This window comes from Mustela putorius, unplaced genomic scaffold (genome assembly GCF_011764305.1).
Source record: "Mustela putorius furo isolate JIRA1106 unplaced genomic scaffold, ASM1176430v1.1 tig00003858_pilon_pilon_pilon, whole genome shotgun sequence".
In the NCBI taxonomy this organism is placed as follows: domain Eukaryota; kingdom Metazoa; phylum Chordata; class Mammalia; order Carnivora; family Mustelidae; genus Mustela; species Mustela putorius.
Window position 1 is genome coordinate 49,931,904 of NW_025422010.1, and position 6,166 is coordinate 49,938,069.

Below are 6,166 nucleotides of genomic sequence, written 5' to 3' on the forward strand. Positions count from 1 at the left end.
AGGTTTCCAAGGAGGGGTGGTGGGGGAAGGGCCGGCCGGCAGGTGCAGCGGCCTGCCTTCCCCGCCGCCCCCCCTCCTGCCTGCAGGTCGCCACCCGGCCGAGGGGGGGCGCTGGGCTTCCCCGCCCGGCTTAGTGCGCTTGACCAAAGGTGACGATGGCTTAGTGGGGCTAAGGTCATGCCCTCCCAGCCTCCGAATCGATCATTTAATGTGACTTATCAGAGACAGAAAGAACTGTTTACTTTAAATCCCTGGATCCCATAAAGGGAGAGGGGAAGGGCCTACACCCCACAGCCGCTCAGGGCTCGCGGCCACCCCGTGCAGCCCGCACACAGACCCGCAGCCCGGCGGGGCCCGAGGAGGCCCCAGACCCGGCGGGGCCCAGCGCGGACTGGAAGGTAAGCTCCCCGCGCCCCGCGCCCCGCGCCCCGCGCCCCCTCCGGCTCCTCGGGCTGAGTCAGGCCGTGCTTGAGGGGTGGCCGCCGACTCGGAGGAGCAGGGGCTCCCCCCGCGCAGGTGTTTCCAGAAAGCCCGCCCGGCGCCTGCACGACGGGGAGTGTTCGCCACAGCCTGTGTGAACTTGCCTGCCGCGATGACTTTCTTCAGGGAGCCCGAGGAACCCGGGGACCTCCGTGGAGGGTCCTCTCAGCCCAGAGAAGGAGAGGAACCAGGGAGGCCTGGAGGGCCCAGAGACGCCCCGACTTTGACCGGTGCCCTCGGAGTGCCCCGGAGCCACTTCCTGTCCAGGGATGGTCTGACTTAACAGTAACACCGAGGCCTTCAGACAAGATCCCATGAGCAGGATATTTGGAATTAGGGGCCTCGTGTGGCCAGGAATCCCTGGCCTTACCCATGCGTTGGGGCAAGCACCCCGCAGGGCTGTGTGTCCCTCTGATGCTTCTGAAAAGCCAGCCCCGGGGTTGTTCCTCTGGAGCCTTGTTGCCTTCGCAGCCCTGCAGTCAGACACCTGCGCGGGAATAAAACTGGTTCCCAGGACTCCCCAAGCCTCAGCGACTCTGTGAGAAGGGTCTGTTGAGACCCCAAGCTGCCTGAGAGTTTTCCCCATCTGCCCCTCCCCCCTGGCTGGTGATAGCGTGGCTAGTTAACTGCAGGCCTGAGGAGCTTTCCATATTTCCCCTTGTAGATGGATTTCAATGGAAAAAAGAAATGTGCCTTTGCTCCCTGTTGACAAGAACATTCTATTTTAAAATTTCCATGTACTTTCAAAATGACAAGACGCGGGCATATGATACTGACTTCCTTTGCCTTCATCTAGACGGTAACAGTTTAAAAGAGTCAAATCGATGCCTCTAACACATCTGTTTGAAATGACAGTAAACGTGGATTTGGAATTAAGAAAAGCATTTCCATTTATCTTTTGCTTTTTAAGAAAAATTTTTTTATGCTAATAGGTTAGATTTGCAGAAAGGTGACACTTTACAGATGTGGAAGCACTCGGTCCTCAGGGCTGGCCCTAGAACATTCTCAGCCCCTGGGAAAACAAAATCTGAAAGCATAGACAAGCTGCTCATGCCTAGATCTGACAAGAGAAAGAATAGGGAGTCTTGTGATATTCCTTGTACTTTGCAATCTACAACACCTTGCAAGGAGCTGTGAAGCACACACAATACTTACAGGCTGAAGAATTTGCTAGAAGGTTAGGCCTGCAAAGGCTTCCTCCTTCATGAACTCTCCCTCCCCACTTAGGGAAAGAAACCCATGTCATAAAAAAAAGGGAGCAAACCCAGGCTAGCCTGTTTTTCATACCCACAGATTCAGTGGGAAAACAGCATTCAGAATGGACCACGGCAACTGGAAATGTCTAGAGATTCATTCGAGGCTGAGGGAAGGGAGATGGGGACACTCTACAGAAATTGAGTTTTGATAGCTAGACATTTAGAAATGCATAGCAGGTGACTTCTTTTAGGAAGTAAGACAGAAGTTCCTTACAGAGGATCCTTGTCTTTTCTAAGCCGTGGGAAATGGACCTGGCCTCTGCTCCATTACCCTGAATAACATCCGACACATCTTTGCCTGATGCATTACTTTTCTCACAGGAAGTAACAGGTATAATAAATCCCCAAACAGCTTATAAACATTCTGTTCTTTGTTAATGGGTACTATTTAAGTGCACTTGTTAAATTGGAAAATACGAGAACAAAATGTTTCTTAAAGCTTCAGAATGAGAAATGACTATGAAATTAAAAAAAAAATATATATATATAGATATATATATATATCTATATATCTCCAAGGAGATCCTGGCATTAACCACTTCTATTTTTTTTTAATTAGTGGCGTATTATCGGTTGGTATTTGAAGAAACCAAAAACGTTCTACTTGCTCCTATAAACTGCTTTGCCAATAGACAGTTTACCCACTCCTACAGAAACAAACAAGCAATGAGAAACGAGGGCCGATATAACCACGTTTAAAAAATTGTGGTTTTTAGGCTAGGCTCTCAATCAGTATGTTTATTGACAGATGCAATAAGACCATAAAATTGTTGTTCTGCATAATAAGGTATCTCACTAATAATTTGCTAGGAAATTAGCCTGAGGCTCCTCTCTCTGCACAGCCCTCACTTTGCAAGCAGTGTAAGCTCTAACCTCTGAATTTCAGAAGAGCATTTTGCAGGAAGGAATTTTTATTACGGGATCCACCAAAGAAAGAAAGAAAGAAACTATTTTTAAAAATTGTTTAAATTCTAATTATTTTTCTCATTACAAAAGTACTACATTAATTGCAGACATTAATAAATGCAGAGAAACAAAAGGAGGAAAAAACCAAACTATAATTCCACCACTCAAAGATAACGAGGTTAACATTTAATGTTTTCACCCCGGGCGTATTCGCTTTGTCACAGAAAAGAGCTCATGCTGGGTATACTGTTCTGTAAATGACTTCATTCAGTCACATACCTTGAATCTCTTTCCAAGTCACCTCAAATGACTAGGTTATATTATAAATATATTACCCTTTTCCTATCATATGGGTGGTTTGCAATGTTTGCTATTATGAACAGGGGCTCCATGGACAACCTTACAGGTAAATCTGCATGCAGATTGGTAGAAAAGAAAATCTTTTCTAACATTCAAGGGCTTTTCGCTTGCGATAAAGTTCTTGGACCAAAGAAATAGAGGTTTTAATAAATAGAAACAGGAGTTTTGTCAACCTTATCTGAAACACCTTAACTTTCTCTTCTCTTCTTCCCTCTTCCCTCTTTCTTCCCTTTCCTGTCTTTGGCAGATTGTTAAGACACCTCCTGCATGCAGAGCCCACCGGGAGAAGTGCAGGTGTCCTCAGGCCCTGCTCTAACGTCCTGAGAGGTGGAATGGGCCCAAGCTCTTGCCCGATGGACGGCTCTCCAAGCATGTCCTCCCAGGACCCTTCTAACCAGTGAATTGTTCTCCACCCAGTGATTCTTCCCGACTGAGGCCAAGAGATTTCTGGATCTTCTTGTCATGGGTCAGCAACATCCCATGAGTGACCGCGAAGTGGGGGTTTCTAAGTCCCTCAGGCAAGGACAAAGCAGATGAGCCTAGCTCTGGGGGGAAGCACAAGAGTGTGTCCACCATGGCTGTGTCCGGATGCTGAGGGCTGGCCAGACTGGGGCCAGCTGGAATTCTAGAATTTGTACTTGGTGTGAGTCATACCAAAACTGCCCAGGTGAAGAGCTTCCTCTGAAGACAGCTGGTCTACCCATGGGCCAAGTGGCCCGTTCCTGTTGCCTTGCAAATGACCACAGCCTGTCAGGGCAAGTGAGGGTCGCAGACTGGAACCAAAGGAAGTCAGGCGCCTCATAGGAGGATAAGCAAATCAACCCAGTCAAGAAGGTAAGGGGGAAAAGAGGCAGGGTTCACCATGCCATCCCATGGAGACTGAGAGTTTTGTGATGTGCTAAGAGCTGCACATTCTAGGTCCAAGAGGGTGACTTCATGGTCTGCATGTGAATAAGAAGCTATTTTTACTGAAAAATGCAGAAGGGTGCATATTCAGCTGGTAAGAATGAGTCAGTTCTATGACCAAAGCAAGGTTCTGGTCAAAGGTTAATAACTCTGTTATCCTGGGAAAAGACCAACTGGCCCCCAGCCTTTGCCTTGTCTAGCATTTGGGGGAAAGTCAAGGATTAGGTAAGATGATTTATTTCCTCCCATTCTCCATGGTGGACAGGAGTCCGTGTATCAGTTAGAAACCATTCTTAACAGGAAATCCAGGAAAACAGAAGGGAGTTACTCATAGGAGTCTCCCTTTTACTAGAAATTGAGTATTGTAAACAAAAAACCGAACCGTTCCCCTTTCTCTCTTTCCCTCTTTTCTTTATGTCCCTTCTTCTGCCCCCCTCTACATTGGTGGAAAATGACCAAGGCGGGTAAGAGTTAAAATCCGAGCACCATCGGATACTTTGGTATACGGTAGATATTGCTGAGAGTAAATTACAGCACATCAAAATGCTATCCCCATGCAACATCATTTTAATTTTCTTGGACTGCAGAATTTACCATATTTACCGACAATGGATTGAGATAGATGGGAAGGTCAGAGCTGAGGAGGAACCCATGGATCTGGTGATATTACTACAGTTTATAATGCAGCTTTTCATTGAGTCTTTGTTCCTGAAAATCAATTCCCTTTAGGGATTCCTTCTCACTTAACGCTCTTAGATAATTGATGCAAACAGATTTTCCATCCATTTCCATAGGAAGCTTCCTTCCTATCAGTGGGAGGCCTTCTGTGGGGTGGTAACAGCGGACACAAGGCAATGGGTCGCTTTGTTAGCTCAACTGTTCCAGACACAGAAGCCTGACCTTTTTCTCTCTTTCTGTTGCTCAAGATGCTCCCCCCGACTCGTGATCCCTCTTTTCTCTGCTCAGGTCACTATGTGGAGCTGGCAAGGTTCCCTGATGGTGACCAGTGGCCATGGCGGAGTGTGGAGGTGAAGTTACAGATTTTCCTTAGCAGAGCTGTGGAGTGTGACAATGGTGTTTGTGTCCAAACTATCAAACGCCATTATCACACTAAATAGCTACTGTTAGGCAATCCTTCCGCTCAATAAATGCTTTGGCATCTGTGTGGTTTGGGCAAGAAGGTTCCTCTTCCAGCAGAGCTCCCAGTCCTGTGTGATTACTGGGTAAATGCAGGCCCACTGGTGCTCACAACCAGCCTGTTGTCTGAACTTGGCCTCTCACATGCTGTTGTTCAATACTTTAGCTGGTGATGAACTTTCTTGTTTTCCCGAGTCAATAAAAAATATGGTCATGTCTCCCGGAGCGCCCGGTACAGTTGTTCAACCCAGGCTTGTTGAGTTGAAATGAGTAGTTAGGCAAGATCTGGAAAACAAAAAGTGGGTTGAGTCTAAGTTGTACAAAGCAGAGGCTTATAGGAACAGAATTAAGTAAGAGGTGTGGGTGGGTCCTCACTTCCCATTGTAGGAAAACAACCTTCTAGTAAACCTACACATGCCTTAACCGACCTTTCAGAAAGTCTTGAACATATTTGATTTCTACTGATGTTAACTGGTTATGAGGCTGATTTCTGAATTTGTGTAGTAAGTCCTTTTCCTTCTAGTTCAATGAACTATCATCGGGAAATGTTATACGAACTATGTGTGAGTTGCCATAGCAAATCTGAACATTTTAAACCCAAGCAGTTTCCAGGACAATTGGACCAGCCAGGTGTTCTTGTTCGAAATACATTTTTTCCTCTGAGAGGTGTTTAAAATAACGAGTAGGTTCTGTTTGTGCTGGGCTGAAGCGTCTTTTCCGTCATTGGCTACGTGAACTGGGATCTGTTTGATCAAACTGAAGGGTTTGAAGCAACCATCAGAAATAAGTTCATTCAAGCATTCAGCCATTCATTTACCAAACAAATCTATATGGAGAGGCTGTCAAGTGTTGGGCTCAGCCGTAGGCACTGGAGAAGCTTTTAAATTAAATGCGTCTGACATCACTTCTGGTAAAGGGCATTCCCGGGCTCACGTGCTGTCTGGGACCATTCTGATTGCTCCAGTTATATTTACTAGGAAGCTCAAGGAGCAGACCTTCGCAAAGTAACTCTAAGTCCCTGGCTGAAAAGCACCCTGTGAGGGCAGTGCCCCTATCTATGATGCACTGTAAAGGCTCCAAGGTCCCGAGAAGCTTCTGTCCGAAGAGGAGCTCCAGCCCTG

At 46.8% G+C, this 6,166-nt stretch overlaps 1 long non-coding RNA gene across 1 annotated transcript; it reads left to right on the plus strand.

Moving 5' to 3' along the window:
- The first annotated feature begins 279 nt into the window (after positions 1–279).
- Positions 280–4,967, plus strand: LOC101687757. Its single transcript, XR_001178327.2, has 3 exons — positions 280–398; positions 3,250–3,836; positions 4,875–4,967. It is a non-coding gene; the product is annotated as an uncharacterized LOC101687757 (long non-coding RNA).
- Positions 4,968–6,166: the final 1,199 nt, after the last annotated feature.